Source organism: Euprymna scolopes, chromosome 15 (genome assembly GCF_053919585.1).
Source record: "Euprymna scolopes isolate OS-2025 chromosome 15, ASM5391958v1, whole genome shotgun sequence".
In the NCBI taxonomy this organism is placed as follows: Eukaryota; Metazoa; Mollusca; class Cephalopoda; order Sepiida; family Sepiolidae; genus Euprymna; species Euprymna scolopes.
Genome location: NC_136496.1, coordinates 6,035,337 through 6,057,767, shown reverse-complemented (window position 1 = coordinate 6,057,767; position 22,431 = coordinate 6,035,337). Strand labels below are relative to the sequence as shown.

The following is a 22,431-nucleotide window of genomic DNA, read 5'->3' as shown; positions in this document are numbered from 1 at the left end:
AGGTAGCACAACACATAGCTTCTCTATATCTAACTTCCTATCACAAATGGTTACGTTTCTAACCTGTTTCCCTGACCAGCAAGAACAACACGCATCACTTTTAGATCTGTTGTTGACCACAGTTCCAGATGACTGTGTAACTAATGCCCACAGCCTATTTGGGAACGCCGATCATGCAGTGGTAATGGTTGAAATAGGCCTAAACTTTAAAACCAAAACTGAAGAGCCACTGCTCAAAACAACGAGATATTATAAAACGGCTGACTGGGAAGCCATCAGGGATCTCATCAGGGAAATATCTTTCACTTCCTGCTGAACAGTGCACAAATGAGACCACTGAATGGTTCAAAACAGCAATTGAAGCACATGTTCCCACACGGAAATTTTATAGCAAGCCCCACTCTCCCCAATGGTTTACTTCTACTTGTGCAGTTGCCATCACGCAAAGGCAGTATGCATACCACAGATTTAACCGACATAAGTCCAGTTCAAACAGGCAGAAGTATATAGAAGCCAGAAGTAACTGTAAGAAAGAAATAGCGACAGCTAAGAGAGAATTTATTGAAACCACCAAAAAAATGCATCAAAGCACAGAAATAGGAACCCACGATTTCTGGAAAATCTACAACAGTGTAGTAAATAATGGGCAATCAACAATTCCCCCACTAGCCAACAATCATGGAGGTTGTTTGCTCAGCAACCGAGAAGGCTAACATGCTTGCCAGTCGGTTTGCCTCTAACTCCATACTGGTCCCTTCACATCACCCCCCCTCCCTGACTTCCCTATGCGGACAGACGTCACACTAGACGATCTGAAAATCACCCCTGCTCAGGTGCATGCTATCATAAGAAATCTTGACACTGCAAAAGCATGTGGACCTGATCTCATCCTGGCTGTGCTATTAAAAAAGTGCTCCGCCGAAGTAGCTCCAGTTTTCTCCAAACTTTACAACAAATGCCTTAATGAATCTTGCTTTCCTGACTGCTGGAAAACTGCTTCTGTAGTGCCAGTTTTCAAGAATTCTGGTGAAAGAACTGACCCAGTAAATTATCACCCCATGAGCCTCCTCCCACTTTTCACCAAAATATTTGAGACCATAATTAACCAAGCTCTAGTCCATCACCTTACAGATGCTAAACTTCTGACTGATCAACAATATGGATTTAGGCAAGCCCGTTCAACAGCAGACATCCTAACTAATCTCTGAATGTATATACCAGTCACTGGACAAAGCGGGGGAGCAGTAGCTATAGATATATCTAAGGCTGTTTACAGAGTATGGCATGAAGGTCTTCTCAGGAAAATCAGATCATATGGTATCACTGGAAGAATACATGACATAATTAAATCCTTCTTAGATAATAGAAAAATCCAGGTTGTCCTCGGTCGTACAACTAAACAATAGGATATAAATGCGGGGGTGCCCCAGGGTTCTATCCTTGAACCTCTATTGTTCCTGATATTCATAAATTACCTCCTTGGACATCTGTTATTCTCTTTTATTCCTAACTAGTGGGGGTACCCGGCGTTGCCCGAGTGTTTGTTTCCGGGACGGGGGGGGGGGAGTTTTAAAAAATGTTATGGTAGGTAAGTAGGAAGGATCAAACCCGGAGTCATGAGTAAAAGTAGGAAAATAAAGTGTGAAAAAAAAAAAACATCTGCAACGTTAACAGTTCGGCCACCAAGAAAAGTCCATTCCAGTTGTTTAGAAAAAAAACAAAACAAAAAAAAACAACTACGGTAGGTCGGCGCGAACGTGAAAATATAATGTGAATTGTCCAGCACGCTAACCACTACGCCACAGAGCACTGCAGCTTAGTTTAGTGATTTTAAATAACTTCACATGAAAGAACTACGAAGCCAAACCGGTGTTCTCTTCTCAACTGTTCCTTGTGAACGATCCCCAAACGGTGTTAAGTGGTGGCAGGGGGAGGAGGAATTTATTAGAGAGAAAATATTTTACCACTTCCATTGATCTTAAGCGATTTTGGCCGTGACTTCTCAGCAGAAAAAGTATAGAAATCTAAGATTATCGAGGAATTTGAGAAATAATAAGCCTATAACACACCTCAGATATTGTTCTGCCGTTTGTGCATATTATATTTGCATGAAATATCTTGATTTTTAATCCTATTAATGTCAAAATCAGACAGGAAAAAATGAGTTCATTTTATTTATTCCTAATATTCATAAATGACCTCCCTGACAAAATTGCCTTTGAGATGGGTATATATGCTGACGACACCACGCTCTATAACAGACACAACAGGAAAACAAATGAACACATATCTAAACAAATGGCAGAAACACTAGAGGATGACCTCCGATCCGTAGTGGAATGGGGACATAAATAGATGGTCACATTCAATGCTGCCAAGACTAAACTCGTTTCCTTCAATAATTACAAGAAACCTTCTCTACCACCAATAGCAATGGCCAATGACTATCTGAAAGTACATCTTTTAAACTCCTCGGCCTAACGCTCTCAGGAAACACGAGTTGGAACAAATACATTGAGAGTATCGCCAGGACCACTATGAAGACGGTAGGTTCTCTCTACCGTGGTAGAAAGCTATTAACGCCTGAAAGTATCCTATAGCTCTATAAGGACACCATTTGCCCATGTATGGAGTATTGCTGTCATATTTGTGCTGGTGCAAACCGCCACTAGTCTCTCGCTCCTAGACAAGGAGAGTCACCAATCTGATAGGTCCTGAACTGTCATCTAAGCTTCAGCCTCTGTCCCATCGACGAAATGTTGCATCCCTCTGCCGATCCACAAGTACTTTAACGGTGAATGCTCTGCCGAACTGCAAGCACTCGTGCCCCCTCGACGTAAATACCCCCGACAAATCGCACCTCTTCACAGTAGAGATCCCTAGATGTAAGAGAGCCTTCTACTCCAGTAGTTTCTTCCCCAGGACAGCTAGACTTTGGAATTCCCTTCCAGGTCCCTGCTTCCCCAACTGTACTGATATGCAGAAGTTCAAGTGTAACTTGAACCAACATCTTGCTGCCCAACTCCCTACACAGTACCCCTGATGCCTATGTCCCTGATAGTAGCCCCATACAAAGTGGCAATGTGCCTTGTTTGGGGTGAAAATGCAATAAAATTCAAAATAGGGAATAGAGGAATGGAGTTCAATGTCCTAGTAAGAAACCATGATTGAGGAGGCCTCCCTCTCTCAGTTTTGTTATCAGAGTTTTGTTTCTCTTAGATGAATGATCTGACAAGATCTACGGGTCCATCACACCGAGTGGGATAACCGTGCGCTTGGTTTTTACACCAGGTATTTCTGTGCTTCTGCATGGATGAAGATATTGAGTATCTTACTTTAAAGTTTTTCTCTATTCTTCATAAATAAGAGCAGGATTGGAGATAGATTCCCCTCTAACATTTACAAGAAATTTTATCTTTCAAGTACTGTGAGAAAACCAATCTGCTCTAGCAACTAATTTGTTTTAAAATAAATGAATAGGATATTAATAATAATTATTTGAATATGTAAGAGAATATAAAGCAAAGAAAACAAAAAAAAATGGTGGGACTAGATCTATATAAAGAGGTTCTACACAACACAGATATATAGATGCACTTAACTTGGTGTTCTTTGAGTGACCTATGTCGGTCTAGCTAAAAGACCAGTGTCTCCTTGTGGAATGAATTGGGGTGCAAAGATTAGCGTTTATTTGAGAGCAGTAAGAGGAAGGGAGGGAGGATCTGCCTTAAGAACCAAATGCATGCTTTGATTTAAATACTTCCTTCTTTTATTTAATTGAAACGATATAGTTTTCGATTTCTGTATTAATAATTTAAAACATACAAACTCATTTACCAAACGTGATGAATACTAGAAAAGAGATGCGTATTTCCACTTTTTCTATTGTGTCTATACATATATTGCATACTATAACTAATATATTACAAACAAATGACATGCAAGAAAAATCTGGGAAAATAGTTTCAAGTCGGTAGATAGCACGGAATATAGAAATGGAATAAAATTAATTTTTTAGTAATATCTATTTTAAAGGCAGATTAAGGCATGGTTAAAATTTTTAATAGATTTAAAGCATTTTTTTTTAGATGCAAGTCCATCTTACAAAATTTCATTATCATATTTTATTGTATAACATGGGGAGTAGACTCACCAGTTAAAATCAATTCAGATAAGAATGGAAGTTTGGAAATATGGTTTAAAATACACTATAAATACATCTAAAAAAGTTTATAGAATAAGTTAAAATAACAAAGATATAAAAAAAAAATTGCAATTAAATTTTATTATGCTATCAGTTCAAAAGGGACTACAATATTTTGGGATAGGGAAACCTCTTTAGGTCATGGCATTTTGAAGCCAAAAGCTTCTCTTCAGAAGAGGGAGTAAAGACAGTTATACAGAGAATAAATTTTTAAAAAGATAATATTGCCTTTCTGGAAAGAGGATCAAAGGAAAAACATGAAGCTGTACTGAAACTAAAGCCGATTCTAAGACTGCCAGCAATCATTGCAAAAGAGTAATAAAGAACGCGAGAGACTTGTATGTTCAGTCCGTCAAGTCCAAAGTAGCTAAGCAGCAGCTTGGTTACCACCAGTTTTGGCAAATAAACAGAATCCTGAACAGAATCATGTGCTCTATCTCAACCATCATCAATGGACCTGATATGATAATGTTATAATATTGACATATCAAAGACCTTTGATAGAGTATGGCATAAAGGCCTACTTCACAAGATCTCCAGCTACGATATAACTGGAAATGTTTTCTCAATTAAATAATTTCTCTCTGATAGGTTCATAAGAGTAGTGATTGATGGGCAGAAATCAGAAGCTCACAGTATTAATGCCAGAGTCCCTCAGGGCCCATCTTTAGCCCAACTCTCTTACTGATATACATCAATGATCTTCCAAATTACATCCTAAGATCATTTGAAAACAATCATGCTAATGACATTACCATCTATGTCAACATATCAAAGGCAGTAAATGGCCAAGTTCTCGGTGATTCTCTCTTCTCTGATCATGGTGAATGGGGAAAGAAGTGGCTGGTTAATTTTCATGCATCTAAAACCAAGCCTCTATCTTTATATCATCAACACTCTGATCTCCTATCTGGCATCAGTTGAAATAAATGGCTCTCGTCTTGGGGAGGCCTCATGTTTTGACAAGCTTCTGGGCTGGAAAAATGGTGGGATCCTTCTAGCGCTCCAGTAGATATCTCACTGCTAATGCAATTTTCTACCTAAGTAAGAGTCAGGTACATCCACAGATGGAGTACTGTTGCCACATCTGGGTAGGAGCTGCTGGAAAACTCTTATGCTTCGACAAAGTTCAAAATAGACTTTGTAACCTGGTGGGGGCGCCCTTTTCTCTTCCTTGCAACCGCTTTCTCACAGAAGAGATGTTACGGGCCTGTCTTTACTCTATCACTATTTTCATGGCAGGTGCCTGTCTGAGCTCGAATCTATGGTCCCTCCTCGCCCAACTTTCATGAAAAATACTTATCTATCTAAAACCACTATCAATAATTTCCTCCACTCTTTTTCTGTGCCTAATCCTAAACGTAGATTCCATGAACAAAGCTTCTTTCTTAGAACTGCACGCCTGTGGAACTCTCTTCCATTTGCCTGCTTTCCAGCTGACTACAATTTGGTCATATTCAAGTCCAACATAAACAAATTCTTGATGAGCCATTTCCTTAAGTAATCCAATTTACCAAATTTGCACTACTAACGATTACTAGAATATTGTGCCATTCACCTCCGTACACTCATTAACTATTATCCTCAAGTAACCTCTGGGCCTTGATAAGTGGTGACTCCTATATAAAAAAAAAAGGAAAAAGCTATAAAGAGCTATAGCGCCATGGGGTTCTTCTTTATGCCTGTTATTTTTTGGGGTGGGGGAGATAATATTGTAATTCTGGATTGATCCCAGACTAATCCAATTGCCAGATTCCATTTGATTCAGTAACTGAAACGGATGGTAACATTCAATGCTGCCAAGACTAAGCTTGTTTCCTTTAATAATTACATGAAACCTTTTCAATCACCAATAGCTATGACTAAAGATACATTACCTGAAAGTACTTCTTTCAAACTCCTCGGCTTAACATTCACAGGGAACATGAGTTGGGATAAATACATTGAGATCATTGCAAGGCTGCTGCAAAGAAGGTGGGCTCTCTCTACCATGTTAGAAAGTTACTTACGCCTGAAAGTATCCTGTACCTCTACAAAGCCACCATCCGCCCATGTATCAAGTACTTCTGTCACATTTCGGCTAGTGCATCTGCTACTAGTCTCACGCTCCTGGACCGTGTTCAAAAGAGAGTCACCAACCTGATAGATCCTTAACTGTTATCAAAGCTTCAGCCTCTGTCCCATCGACGAAATGTTGCACCCCTCTGCTTGTTTTACAAGTATTTTAATGGTGGATGCTCTGACGACCTACAAGCTCTTGTACCCCTTCAATGAAAAGCAGCCAAGTCCCACCCCTACACAGTAGAGATCCCCAGATCTAAGAAAGCCTTCTACTCTAATAGCTTCTTCCCCAGAACTGCTAGATTTTGGAATTCACTTCCGGGTTCCTGCTATTTTTTTTTTTTCTTTTACATAGACATCACCACTTATCAAGGCCAAGAGGCCACTCGAGGATGAGGGTTAAAGAGTGTTCAGTAGAAATTGGACAATATAGTAATCGTTGGTAATGGAAATTCGGTAAATTTGTTAATTTATATGGAACGGCTCATCAAAAACTTGTTTACATTAGACTTGAAGACAACCATATTGTAGTCAGCTGGAAAGCAGGAAAACAATTCCATAGGTGTGCAGTTCTAAGAAAGAAGCTTTGCTCATGGAATCTACATTTAGGTTTAGGCACAGATAAAAAGTGGGGGAAATTAATGATAGTGTTTTCTGCTAGACGGGTGTTTCTTGTGAAAGTTTGGCGAGGGGGGACCAGAGATTGGAGCTCAGCCGAGCACCTGCCATGAAAATAACGATAAAGCAGAGACAAACTCGCAACATCTCTTCTGTGAGATAGAGGTTGCAGGGAAGAGAAAACGACATCCACTACAAGGCTACGAAGTCTATTTTGAACTCTATCAAGGCAGGATAAGTCCTTTTTAGCAGCTCCTTCCCAAATGTGGCAGCAGTACTACATCCTTGGACGTACCTGGCTCTTATATAGATAGAGAATAGCATCAGCAGTGAGATATTTACCGGATCGATAGAAAGATCCCACCATTTTTCCAGCAGCCTTGGCGACAGATTTGATGTACGTGTTCCATTTAAGATCAGGAGTAAAGGTCAAGCCCAGAAGCTTGTCAAAACATGAGGCCTCCCCAAGACAAGAGCCATTCATTTCAATTGATGCCAGATGGGGATCAAAGTATTGATGATGTAAAGATAAAAGCTTGGTTTTAGATGCATTAAAAGTAACAAGCCACCTCTTTCCCCATTGTACCACGTGCCTAAGATCAGAGGAGAGAGAATCAGAGAGAACTTGGTCGTTTACGGTCTTAGATGTGCTTCCCCAACTGTACTGACATGCAGAAGTTCAAGTGTAATGTAAACAGACATCTTGCTGCTAAACTCCCTAGATAGTACCCCTGAAACTTAGATTCCTGATAGTAGTCGCCTACATCAAAGTGGCAATGTGCCTTTTTGGTTAAAAAATATAATAAAAATAAAACTGATAAAAGCAAACAGGAAAACCATGTAAAAAAATAAATTCATTGGACTTGAGTCGGAGTTGGATAAAAAATTCTGACTCCGACTCCTTGTACTCTTAGAAATCCAACTCCTTCCGACTCTGCAACCCTAGACAAAGGTAGGTATCATTGCGAAGCCATATTTGAATGATACATTAGCGTTCATTTAGCATGTGAATACCCTTAATCTGGAATATAGGAATGGTCACGAGGTCAGCCAATCAGATTGAGTGGAATTAGTCTGGGGAGACTATTATTTTTGAATCGGAAAAGGGAAAGATTATGTTATGTGTAACTCCATATCTGTCGAAAGTGCAGTCTTCCTCTCAGTGATGACTGGGGGTGGTAAGAGGACTTGGGATTTTAAGGGAAAAAACAAACTACTTCCTCTAAAGATGGTTGCGATTGATTATGTTGCTCCTAGGATGAAATGTAGGATTTTATAATGACTAAATATGTCTAAAATGGCAATCTAAAGTTACATAAGATAGTGGCTAATAGCCTAGATATAATAAAATTGTATGTGGCATCTGTTTTTGCAAACCTACGGTCCAGAGGGGAATTTCAGCAATAAAAATATATGAAGATATTAATATCTTTTATTTATACTTGAGTTCCATTAATTATTATCAATATTATCATCATTAATATTATAATAAATCTGAGTTATGCTCAAAGAGTCATCTGTTAAATACTGCACAATTATGCACAATATAAAAACTATGCATAAAAGAATTAAGTGTAATAGTTAAATGAAGCCAATAATCTAACAAGAAACCATGAATAATTAATAAACGCTCACTTTTCAAAGCAACATGCAAATTAGTTCACATTTATGAAGGCACTCGCATATTCATGACTGAGGATATTAAGTTTGTTTTAATAATTTTTAAATAGAAAAGGTAGACTTAATATCAACTAGACTAACCGTGACCCGTTGGGTCAGTATGTTATATTAGCTATGGAATTCATGTATGAGCGTGACACTTGTGATGTAAAGAAAAGTTTTTTTGCCATAACAGAAACATTTCTATGAAAGTATATTAAAATGAAAAATCCCGGATGGATCACTCAAACATGAAAAAAGAATCATCCCTATTTGTGTAAAGTTACCTATTTTTTCGAATAATCGCTCAAAAATCGAAAATTAAACATGATTTTCCTACGAATCGAACGCCGACAAAAGTCATTTAGCAGCAAAAACGCACATGAATCTACCAATGAGAAATATAAGAATGAAAAACCCATATTGGAATCCTTCAACCAAGTTATAGAAACTTAAAATCTAAAAAGAAAATGAAAACCTGAAGCAAAAAAATAAAACCTAAATAAATAAAATAAAATAAAACTAATATTGAAACAGATTAGTAAATGTGTCAACAAATTCACCGTTCTCACACAACTATTTTGTATCTAGAAATGTAAACAAAAAAAGGAAGGAAGGAAGGAAAAGGGACGAATATAGAGTAGTAGTAGTAGTCTTGGCTTTACTACAATTGTTCTTATGTTTGTCAACGGGTTAAAGTTGTTCAGTTGTAAGGAAATAGCGACAGTATAGTTGTAATAAAGAATAGTTGCAAAACACCCCCACTCTTCCCATGTTAAATAATAATTTCAAAATAATAACATTAATATTTCAGTGCGCAGGTCAAAATCTGCAAAAGAAGCAATTTGTGTTTATTTGTTTACGTTGTTATGGGTTAATGTTTATGCATGCATGCGCAACTGGAGGTTGTAAACCGGAAAGTGGGTTACATCACTCGTTACAAGGTCATTTGAGTTTTATAATTATATAGATATAAGAGCAAGAAAAACTCAAATATATACATTATTATATTATTTTATTACAAATATAATGATAATTATTAATATATATATAAATTTGAACAAATCTGGTAATAAGCTATAAATTAATTTGAATAATAAGAAATCTGAGTCATGCTCAGTGATCTGTTATTTTGGCCCAAGAAATTGCAAATTACTTACGATTTTAATGCTCCCCATGGTAATACGCCAACATTTTCGTTTTTACAGACATCAAACGCTTCTATCTCTGACTCACGGCATAAAAGATTATATTGTTGCTGAAAAAACAAAAAAAAATCACTTTTTATGATGATTAATATACGAAAATAAATCATTTTTCCTGCAATTTTGTGTGTTGCATCATCATCAAATTAATATAAATTTACATAAAAATATTACAAAAGAGTATAACTGCGTAAAGAGAGAATAGCCAATATTATCAACCCTTACGTTTAGAAGCTGTGTTGCAAAATTTATAATGAAGTTTAGAAGCTCATTCTGAAAAACCAAATATACATAGATACAGACACACACACACACACACACACACATTATATATATATATATATATATATATATATAGTAGTAATTTATAAAATATATATGGCGATTAAGCTACACTGAATATTCTGCGTTTCATCCACGATAGGATTCGTCAGACTTAGGCGCATAAGCCTGACGAATCCTATAGTGGATGAAACGCAGAATATTCAGTGTAGCTTAATTGCCATATATATTTTATAAATTACTAACTAGCTCTACCTACGTATTGAGCACTTTTGAAGTAAATACTTAAAGTTTACGCATAAATCTATACTTTCGTATATTAGGTTTATGTGAGTAAATGAAGTAGTTATATATGTGTGTATATATATATATATATATATATATATATATATATATATATATGTATATTAATAGCAGGGAGACCCGACGTTGCCTGGGATTGAATGAGGATCAACCAATATTCTACACTTTCAATATTAGAGAATAATCCATATTACCGACCTTTATTTAAGCATATTTTGCAGTTGGGCAATGCCAGGCGGCCTGCTATTATATATATCTATTAGTGTTGGGATAATTAATTGGAATCAGAAATCAAAAAAAAATATCGGAATGTTTTGGGGTATCAGAAACAGAAGAATTTGTGTTTATTTTTCTGATGCCAAAAACGATTCCTTTAATTATCTTTTATTTGATTTTGTTTAAAACAAAATCTTCCACTGCAAGTAGCAATTTTTAAAATAATATTTATTGATTTTTAAAATAATCAATATTTATTGATTTTTAAAATAATCAATATTTATTGATTTTTTTTTAACTTAAAATCTATAGATCACTCAACTTTCCCTACAAGTCTGTTTTTACGTTTAAGAAAATAACTTTATAATCAAATATTTAAAAATTTATAAAGAATTGGAATCGGTAATTGTATTGGAATTGGGAATAATGTTGGAATCGTCACATCACTATTATCTATATACCTCTCCTTCTCCCTCTCAGTACAGACCAATCAGTCTCCTGTGCATCACGAATAAGTTGCTGGAATCTTAAATAGAGAAGTAGTCAAAAACCTCAGCAAAAATAACCTCCTTATAATATGCAATATGGTTTCCATTCTGCTAGATCTACTGCAGATGTGCTAACAGTTATATCTCATAGAATTAGCGAATCTCTCGATCAAGGCTTCCTTTCTAGAGCAATTGCTCTTGACATAGCAAAGGCCTTTGATATGGTATGGCCTAAAGGTCTACTTCACAAAATCTCCAGCTATAGTATAGCTTTTTTTCAATTTCTTTTTTTTCCAATTATTAAATCATTTTTCTCTGGTAGGTTCATAGAGTAGTGGTTGATGGGCAGAAATGCAATAGGGAAAGAGGTGGCTGGTTAATTTTAATGCATCTAAAACTGAGCTTCTATCTTTATATCATCAATGCTCTGATCCCCGTCTGGCATCAATTGAAATGAATGGTTCTCATCTTAGGAAGGTTCCATGTTTTGACAAGCTTCTGGGTCTGATCTTTAATCCTGATCTGAAATGGAACACGTACATCAAATCCGTTGCCAAGGTCACTGGAAAAATGGTTGGATCATTCTATCGCTCCAGTAGATATCTTACTGCTGATGCACTTCTCTATCTGTATAAGAGTCAAATACATCCAAGGATGTAGTACTGCTGCCACATCTGGGCAGGAGCTTTTTTTTTTTTTTTTTTTTTTTTTTTTTTACATGGAGGTCACCACTTATCAAGGCCCGGAAGCCACTCGGGGATAAGGGTTATTTCGTGTACAGTAATCAATGGGATAGTATCGTAGTAATCGTTAGTATTGGAGATTTAATAAAATGTCTTACTTAAGGGGGCGATTCATCAGGAATTTGTTTATGTTGGACTTGAAGACATCCAAGTTGTAGTCAGGTGGGAAACAGGCAAATTGAAGAGAGTTCCACAGGCGTGCACTTCTAAGAAAGAAACTTTGTTCATGGAATCTACGTTTTGATTTAGGCACAGATGAGGAGTGGGGAAAATTACTGACAGTGGCTTCAGCTAGACGGGTGTTTTTCGTGAAAGATTGGCGAGGGGGGAACCAAAGATCGGAGCTCGGACGAGCACCTGCCATGGAAATAACAATAAAACAAAGGCAGGCTCGCAATATCTCTTCTGTGGGAGAGAGGTTGCAGGGAAGAAAAAAGGGCATCCCCCACTAAGCCATGAAGTCTATTTTGTACTCTGTCAAGGCAGGATACGCTGCTAGAAGCAGCGTATCCTGCCTTCACAGAGTTCAAAATAAACTTTGTAACCTAGTAGAGGATGCCCTTTTCTCTTCCCTGCAACCTCTTTTCCACAGAAGAGACGTTGCTAGCCTGTCTCTGCTCTATCATTATTTTCATAGTAAGTGCTCATCAGAGCTCCAATCTATGGTCCCCCCTTGCCAAACTTTCACAAAAAACACTTGACTAACTGAAACCAATATCAATAATTTCCCAAAGATGAGGGGGGTAGGCATTTGGATTGTTCTTTGAACACAGCATCCAACAAAACAAAAAAAATAAGGTATACGAAGCAAGGAAGTAAAAGTAGAGACCAATTCATTCGATAAATTCTAACCAAAGTGAAAAAAAAAAAAAAAAATCAATAAATTCTGTATAATATCCAAATACGTTACTAAGATGGAGTACTGTTGCAACATCTGGGGAGTTGCCGTGCAGAGTACAAAACGACTTTAAAATTTAGTGGTTGATATCCTTTTTCTCACAGAAGAGATGTTGCTAATCTTTTTCTACTCTATCGTTGCTTTCATGGCAAGTGCCCAACAGAGCTTTATTCTATGATTCCATGAGTAAAGAACTGCCTATCTGTCGATCAATTCTATCCTAGCTGATTACAATATTGGCTTTTTCAAGTCCAAGAACCAACCCGATGCCCATTCAAGAAAGGGATTACATATTGTCCACTCAAAAGGGCTCATCTCCAAACTACCTAGGAACATTACTTTTTTCAAATACGTTGCTCTCAGCAGGAACTCCCATTTAATAAATCACAAAAACATTTTCTTCTGTGTCCCAATTCCCTTCTTTTGACTATCGTTGCTTTCATGGCAAGTATTCAACTGAACTCCCCCTTGTCAAACTTTCACAAAAAACACTTGACTAGCTACAACCACTATCAACGATTTTTCCCCACTCGTTATCTGAGCCTAAATCTAAACGCAGATTCCATGAACAAGGCTTCTTTCCCAGAACTGCTCGCCTGTGGAACACTGTTCCGCTGTCCTGCTTCCCAGTTGAATACAACATAATAGCCTTCAAATCCAATGTAAACAAATTCTTGTTGAACCATCTCCTTAAATAATCAAATTCTACCCAATTTACATCATAAACAATTACTACAATACCATCTTATATTCATTAACCTTTATCCTCGAGTAGCCTTCGGGCCTTGATAAGTGGTGACTCCCAAGTAAATATAGTGGTAGATGTCTTCTTTCTCACGGAAGAGATGTTGCTAGTCTTTTTCTACTCTATCATTGCTTCCATGGCAAGTGCTCGACTGAGCTTCATTCTATTGTTGTATCTGTATACCATTTACAACAAAAACTTGTCAAGCTACAACCAGTCAAGAAATTCCCTTTCTTCTCCCTTTGTGGACCTAGAACTAATTGGAAGTTCTGTGAGCAAAGTTGTGCAAATAACATTCAAGATGAAAACGATAACCCAAATTTTGTTTTCTTATGGAAATTGCTCGAGGCAAGGCATGAAACCACTTAATGTAAATAGCTAATAAGAAGGAAAGATGATCATCACAAAAACAAGGGATGCCTATTGAAAAACTAAGGCTGTAGGTAGAAGGAAAACAGTGAGCAGGAAGAGAGTTCCACAACCTCAATAAGAAGCTGTATTACAATGAGGTATTAAAATGTGAAATGATGAAAACCACTAGACCAATGAGTTAAACGAGCTGGAACAAAGGAAGCAGGGAATAGATCAGACAATTCTGAGGAACACATGGCATACTAGTATTTATAGAAAAGACTGAGACTAGCAACATCACGTCTGTGAGAGAAAGGCTGCAGTGAAGAAGAAAGGGGGTGGTCAATTAAATTACAGTAATTTATCAAAAACTTCCAAATGGGACAGAATACGAGGTGCCTTCAATAAGTTTCCAAATTTTTTTTGTACGGGTACTTTTATTAACAGTACACACATTAAATGGACACTTTTATTAATAATATACACATTAAACGGACACTTTTATTAATAATATACACATTAAATGGACACTTTTATTAATAATACACACACTAAACGGACACTTTTATTAATAATACACACATTAAACGGACACTTTTATTAATAATATACACATTAAACGGACACTTTTATTAACAATACACACATTAAATGGACACTTTTATTAATAATATACACATTAAACGGACACTTTTATTAACAATACACACATTAAACGGACACTTTTATTAATAATATACACATTAAACGGACACTTTTATTAACAATACACACATTAAATGGACACTTTTATTAATAATATACACATTAAATGGACACTTTTATTAATAATACACACATTAAATGGACACTTTTATTAATAATATACACATTAAACGGACACTTTTATTAATAATATACACATTAAACGGACACTTTTATTAACAATACACACATTAAATGGACACTTTTATTAATAATACACACACTAAACGGACACTTATTAATAGTACACACATTAAACGGACACTTATTAACAGTACATACATTAAACTCTAGTCCCCTCGTCACAGTCTCATCTCAATCATTTCATAATGACAACTTGTAAGGTTTTCCGTGAACTTAGGGAATTTCCAAAAGTCACAGGAAGCAAGGTGTGGATTATAGGGAGGGTGAAGAACTCTCTTGATGCTCATCTTGGTCAAATACTCTAATTTTCTCTGAGCACTCTTGGGACAAAATTCACGCAAATCTTCCACGTCTTCAGTTCCTCGCGAATAATTGTCTGTACAGTTCCCACACTGACATCAAACTGTGCACTGATTGTCCCTATAGACACACGACGGTCTTTTTATCCATGAAATTATTTGGCCAATCAACTTTGATGTTCTGACTTCCTTATTTCTCCCACACCTCTCATCATCCCTCACAGACTTCCTGCATTCATTGAATCTCTTATGCCACTCAAAAATTGATGCTTGGTTCATGAAAGATGGTCCAAAATCAGTCTGAAGCATTCCATACGTTTCTGTAGCATTTTTCCAAGTTTATATCATTCTTCTAAAGTGTCCTCACATCTAGATTGCATTTTTGGTATTCACCAGTTGTGATAATCAGGTATGGCCTATTCCAATTTTTGCTGTTCATTTGAACGTGAAATCATAAAAATTGGTCAGTCATTTCATAAGATGTATAGCAATAACATACTAAATTTTCAAGAGTCTACGACAATTTTAAATGTCTGTACAAAAGAAAAGTCTGGAAACTTATTGAAAGCACCTCGTATGTTTCTGCAATATATCAAGAATTTTCTAAACGGGACAGAATAATCCAACTGCAAGTGATGAACACGCTAATTCTTTGTTTTACCTGAAGGCTGAGCACGGGACTGAATCCCATGTACTTGCAAGTATCAACAATTTTCTGTAGCATCAATCCTTTCATATTGCTCAAACCGAAATGTAGAATTTTCCCACTGCGGAAAGATCATTGAAGGTCAACAGTGTCTCTTCAATAGGAACATTGAAATCCCAAGAATGCATCTGAAAAAAAATCGAAATAAAATATCAAATAAAACTGATGGAAGATTATTCTCGTTTGATATGTGGGTTGTGGTTAGGGTTAGAGTTAGGTTAGGATTAAATTATTTACATTGCTCAAAACCTTGCAAATATTGTCATACAAATAATCAGATGAATACTTTTTTGTTCTTTGCATGAGGGTCATTCCGAAAGTAAAGCCTACTATTTTCTTTTTTTAACTTAAAAAGTTGAAGACCTACAAAGACGGGAGTGGTACCATTAAAATAAGCAAACATTTTGTGCTTCAGAATTTATTTTTCTACATAGTCACCATCATTCGCAATGCACTTTTTCAAAGTATCCAATGACGCATCTCTGATTGTGACAGACATCCATGACAAAAGTTACTTTCTTAGAGTCTCACATTGTCAATATCTATAACAGAGATGAAACTTTTAGGCCATGCATTATTAGTCGAATTGAATTATCGTAGTTGTGTTCGATTTAGAAATCTGAACGAAAAATAATATTGTGCATTCTCTCTTTGAATTCGATGGCACATAAAAAGGCCATCAATAATTACGCATAAATTGTCGGCTATCAGCATTAATGGGATCAAATGACTATTCCTGTCTAAAAATCCTAAAAGTATTAAGAAAATAATCATGTCAAACAAAATACAATCAAAAAAATATTTTTGTAATAAAATAATTATACATTTTGTTTTAATTAAATTTAATTTTAAAATATACGAGAGTGCTTCCAAAAGTAAAGCCTTCTATTTTTTAACTCAAAAGCTTGAAGAGTTACAAAACCATTTAAATAAGCGCCATTTTCTGCTTTAGAATTAATTTTTCTACAGTCACCACCATTCTCAATGCACTTTTGCCAGCGATGAACAATGACTGTGCATGTGAAACAGCAGCAGCTGAATAATCCAACAGATTATTTTTTCTTTGCAAAAAACAGGGGTTCCCAAATGGAGTCGTGAATAAATTTAAAATTAATCATGAATTTATAGAATGTATTGTTACTTCACAAATAAATAATAATTCAATAATCATGATATATATGGCAATTCGTTGTACAAAAGATGATTAAATATGTAAGATTTTTTTTTTTTTTTTTACATAGGCGTCACCACTTATCAAGGCCGATCGGCCACTCAAGGATAAGGGTTAAAGAGTGTAGAGTAGTCAAAAGGACAATATAGTAATCAATATTTTAAAATATTTTAAGGGTTGGGGTTGCTTCATCATTGCTTGTTCTAAAATAAATCGCCATATCTGAAAGGTTGGGAACCACTGATTATGGCAGGGTAGTGCAGAGTTTTGGAGTCGGACGACACCAGAAAATACCTGGTTCGCAAATATGTCTCAGAATTTGACCATGACGTCTATCCTGGCAGAACAAAAGACTTGAAGTTATATATAAACAAAAACAAATGTTGTCAGATGGGAAAGACGAGAGAGACAAGAGAACACAGACCTGACGTGTGCAGTCGCATTCCTTATCTGAAACCAACCGCCCCCTCCCCCCAATTCATGTCTCTTTATCTCCATAACTGACGAGCCTGACCATCAATTTTTTTTTTTTTTTTTTTTTTTTACATTTTCACCCCAAACAAGGCACATTACCACTTTGATGATGGGGCTACTATCAGGGACATTAGAATCAGAGGAACCATGTAGGGAGTTGGACAGCAAGATGTCGGTTCACGTTACACTTCTGCATATCAGTACAGTATAGGATGCAGGGACCCGGAAGGGAATTCCAAAGTCTAGCGGTTTTGGGGAAGAAACTACTTGAGTAGAAGGCTCTCTTACATCTAGGGATCTCTACTGTGAAGGGGTGGGATTTAGCTGCTTGTCGGGGGTATTTACGTCGAGGGGGTACAAGTGCTTACAGTTTGTCAGAGCATTCACCGTTAAAATACTTGTAGAACAGGTAGAGGGATGCAACATTTCATCGATGGAACAGAGGCTGAAGCTTAGATGTTTTTGAATCTTGTTTAGGAGTGAGAGACTAGTAGCAGATGCACCAGCCCAAATATGGCAACAATACATGGGCGAATGGTGGCCTTATAGAGGTGCAGGATCCTTTCGGGCGTTAGTAGATTTTTAGCATGGTAGAGAGAACCTACCATTTTCACAGCAGTCCTGGCAATGCTCTCAATGTAATTATTCCAACTCAGGTTTCCTGTGAATGTTAGGTCGCAGAGTTTAAAAGATGTACTTTCAGATAAAGAGTCTTTGGCCATTGCTATTGGTGGTAGAGAAGATTTATTGTAATTATTGAAGGAAATAAGTTTAGTCTTGGCAGCATTGAATGTGACCATCCATTTTCGTTCGCATTCCACTACAGATCAGAGGTCATCCTCTAGTGTTTCTGGCATTTCTTTAGATATGTGTTCATTTGTTTTCCTGTTGTGTCTGTTATAGAGCATAGTGTCATCAGCATATATACCCATCTCACAGATAATTTGGTCAGGGAGGTAATTTATGAATATTAGGAATAAATGAGGTCCAAGAATAAACCCTTGAGGCACTCCCGCATTTATATCATATTGTTTAGATGTACGACCGTCGAGGACAACCTGGATTTTTCTCTTATCTAAGAAGGATTTAATTATGTTAAAGATTCTTCCAGTGATACCGTATCTGATTTTCCTGAGAAGACCTTCATGCCATACCCTGTCAAAAGCCTTAGATATATCTAGAACTACCGCTCTACCCTCCCCTGCTTTATCCAGTGAATGGTATATACATTCTAAGATTAGAGTTAGGATGTCTGCTATGGAATGGGCTTGCCTAAATCCATATTGTTGATCAGTCAGAAGTTTAGCATCTGTAAGGTGATGGACTAGAGCTTGGTTAATTATGGTCTCAAATATTTTGGCGAAAAGTGGGAGGAGGCTAATGGGGCGATAATTTACTGGGTCAGTTCTTTCACCAGAATTCTTGAAAACTGGTACTATATAAAAGCAATTTTCCAGCAGGTAGGAAAGCAAGATTCATTAAGGCATTTGCTGTAAAGTTTGGAGAGAACTGGAGCTACTTCGGCGGAGCACTTTTTTAATAGCACAGCTGGGATGATATCAGGTCTACATGCTTTTGCAGTGTCAAGATTTCTTTCTAAAACTAGGAAATAAACAGTCAAAAGATAGAGAAAGACTTAAACAGCTGGTTGCTGTGAAGAACCCAACAATATTTGCTCAACATCTCCCGCCCTCATTCTTTGGCCAGAGGAGGCAAGGTGGAAATAACTCACGTACAAGCCTTCTTCCTTTCACACACAATCTTACACACTAGTGAGAGTGAAGCAAACCAAAACAAAATTTCTAATCATGGTTATACAAGCACGAACAAGAATTAGGTAAACCAATACACAATGCCACACTGCCAAATACTCACATATAATTTTCCAACAATAACAAGATTATGATCAGAGCATTCTTTCCTGACTCGACAGCGTGCAAAACCGATTTTGACAAATATACCCACACAGACTTAGTCCTACAGTATCAGCAAAGACTAAGTCTTTCTGTCGCAACATCCCAAGGCTCATAAAATAAACACATTATTTTACTCTTAATGTCCTGTACTTCACAGTCATTGCCATTGATCTCTCCTATGCATGCACAAAAAATTACATTGAATGTATATATAAGTCTAGAATCTAACAAAGCATTTTGTTATGCAGATTTGTTTGTCCAAAATGGGGAATCACATTCATACAAGCATTTGTGTTATTTGTACATTTGTAATGATTGAATTATGATGTGATTTCGATGAATGCTAAAAAGCAAATAGTACTTTTCTGCTTCGTTGAGATTCGTTTTCTTGATCACTTCAAAAGCAAGTTGGTTTTTACAAGAATGTGTTGACTCCAAATATTTTTCAACAAATGCAAATCGTTTCAAACTCCAAAAGTAAGAATCCTGTGTCAGATTAACAGATGAGAACTTAAGAACTATAAAACAGTGGCTTGAAGAAACGAAATCAGTTTTCTTTCATGGTGACACATGCGATGTTTGTTATGTGTGTCATTTTTGTCTTACGGCATATCAACCCTTTTCAGGTTATTTAATGTCAAATCCAAACATTTTGAAGAAAAACTTTAATAGAATATATTTGTTGTTTTCAAGTCCGTTTCTATTTAACCCATAGTTGGGACCCTAACAGGTACTACCACTCTGGGTCAGAGTGGACCTGGGAGCAATGGCAATTAAAGGATGGCTCCACACTCCCCAAAGCCCGCAAGCTTGGGCCTCACCACTGGATATAGTTTAAGGTCATATCCAGGACCGTGATGTATCTTGACTCTCAGCATCAACAATGCCCATCCTAGAAGATTGGAATGCCTCACGCTGAAATTTTTTTATGCCTGATGCTATGTCTCCAATGAACTCAGCAATCTAGAAAGTAAACTCTCTCACACACACAAAGAAACTTTGAAACAAACTTTTTGACGCTTTTCTTTACTTCTTATTTAAGAACTTTAAAACTTCAACAAAATTTGGTCTTTTAAAGTATATTTTATATTACTGTAAAATTGTTAATATAAATATATTTTGTTTGTTAGTTCATGTTTTCTCGTTTCATTCCTGAATTTCTGTTGCTGAGTTAGCACTTGCTAACTGGTGACCCATTCACAACATTCATGTTTTTATCCATTTTTTTCATTCACCAATTGAACTACATTTATATTAATTGTTAGTGCTGTTTTCCCAAACGTTATTATTGCCAAAATACACTACTTGTAACTAGGAGTGGTGGTTTTTTAAAGCATTAAAAGAATACCTGATACAAATCGATGTAATGGGTTCGCAGATTTTGAAGACTTTTCTCCACGGAATGAAAGATATGCTTTCTACTCAAGCCACAACAATTAGGGAAATCCGGCTTGAAAATGGTTGAAGGAAACCTACACTTGGTTGCGATCACATATCGCTCCCGCTGATTTCTGGAAAGAGACAAAACAGAAAATTTTTATCAAAATATTTGTAGATATGATAGAATGCTCCTATTGCTTTTGGGATGTGTACGCAATAGGCCAACTAGTAGACGGTCAGCAACAAAAAAAGAAAACCGATTTTCATCAAAAGGAAATGGAATCATGTCGTCTTTTCTATAACGACAATTTTATCATTCCATCCTATATAAGAGTTTAGATAAAAAAAAATTGGATGTGAAAAACATACATAAAGTAGACATTTTTCTCAAACTTATCAAATCAAATAAAATGAAATTTATAGGCAAAAATAGCAAAGTGCAACAAGCCATGTAAATTGGAAAATGTATACACTTATTGTCTGAATGCTTTGATCTAAGGTAGTTTTAATTCTGGATGTGGTATGCATCACCTGATGAGCTGTCCACAAAGCAGAAGCATGAACAATGAATGATTCCATTTTTTCAAACCCTTAAAATACAAATTTGGAGGTTAAGTAAATAAATACTCCAAGATTAAACAGTTCTGAGATTGACAAATCATATTATTGCAACATAGTGCATATGAGCACATGCGAAAGTATCAGCAGCAGCAGAGGCTAGCTGGTTTGTGAAGAGATTAGCAGCAGCAACTGAAAAATGCATGTATGCAAATTAGGAACTGGGCACGAGAAAAAAAAAGGAAAAAAAGAAAAAATGCACTATGTAGTCGAGAAAAAAAAAAGTCGATGTCGGAGAAAATGGACGTTTAAAATCGAGATTGAGGACGAGAATGGGCTGGCTGTGGCCGGAATAAAAGAAAAAATAAACACAGAAGTGAGAGACTTTAAGTGGTGTTGAAAAAGGAAAGTAATCTATGTATAAAAGTGTGTGTGTGTGTGTGTGTGTGTGTGTACATTTCCCTACGCAATAACTCTGTCAATTTTCAGTCTACAGACTCGAAATTTGATATACAGGGTGTTGAGATTTGGGAAAATCTTTGTAATTCGTTTTCGGCCATAAATTTGGCTGTTAAGGGGTCAAAGTTCAACGATTTGACCTTTGAGAACTCTACCAAACTCCTCTGCCAATTTTGTGTCTAAACACTTGAAATTTAGATATAGGTTCCTTGGATATGAATCTAACTTAATTTGATTTGAGCCCAAAACAATAAATGTTAAGGGGTCATAATGGAGGTCAAAGTTAAAGAAAAAAATTTGACCTCTGCTGTCTCTACCCAATTACTCAGACAATTTCTGGAATAATCATTTGAAATTTTACATAAAGGGTATTCAGAAATAGGACAAGCTTTTTAATCCGTTTTGGTCGAAAATTTGAGCTACCAATATATAAATGTATGTATGTTTGCATTTCTGCCTAAAACTTTCGACAGAGGCGACGGATTTTTACAAGATTAGTATCGTTTTGAAGCTCGACTCTTCAGACGATAAATACAAAAAAATTGGCTAAAAACATTAATTTCTTCACCCTCAACTGGGCACTTTTCTACAAGGAGGGGTCGCTTTTTTCGCCGATAATTTTGAAAGTCATTCCCTCTTTTCGATTGTTAAGCCTTAATTTAAACCTACGTCATTTCTGGTTTGACGGTGGTCGTAACAGCAAAGACGTCAGGTTTTTTCCCCATTCTTTTCCTACTTCACAATACGGGTTCAAGCCTACCTTCCTACTACCACTTTTTTTTTTTTTTTTGCTCAACATACACCTCT

At 36.5% G+C, this 22,431-nt stretch overlaps 1 pseudogene across 1 annotated transcript in view; it reads right to left on the bottom strand.

Annotated features, from left to right (window-relative positions):
- LOC145293713 (1-deoxyxylulose-5-phosphate synthase YajO-like) overlaps window positions 1-22,431 on the bottom strand; it is a 59,961-nt pseudogene that overhangs the window by 14,982 nt on the left and 22,548 nt on the right. Inside the window, exons 3-5 of the transcript XR_013869753.1 lie at window positions 20,576-20,738; window positions 15,622-15,794; window positions 9,703-9,800 (exon numbers count right to left, since the gene is read on the bottom strand). The product of XR_013869753.1 is annotated as a 1-deoxyxylulose-5-phosphate synthase YajO-like (transcript). The remainder of the gene's footprint in view (window positions 1-9,702; window positions 9,801-15,621; window positions 15,795-20,575; window positions 20,739-22,431) is intronic.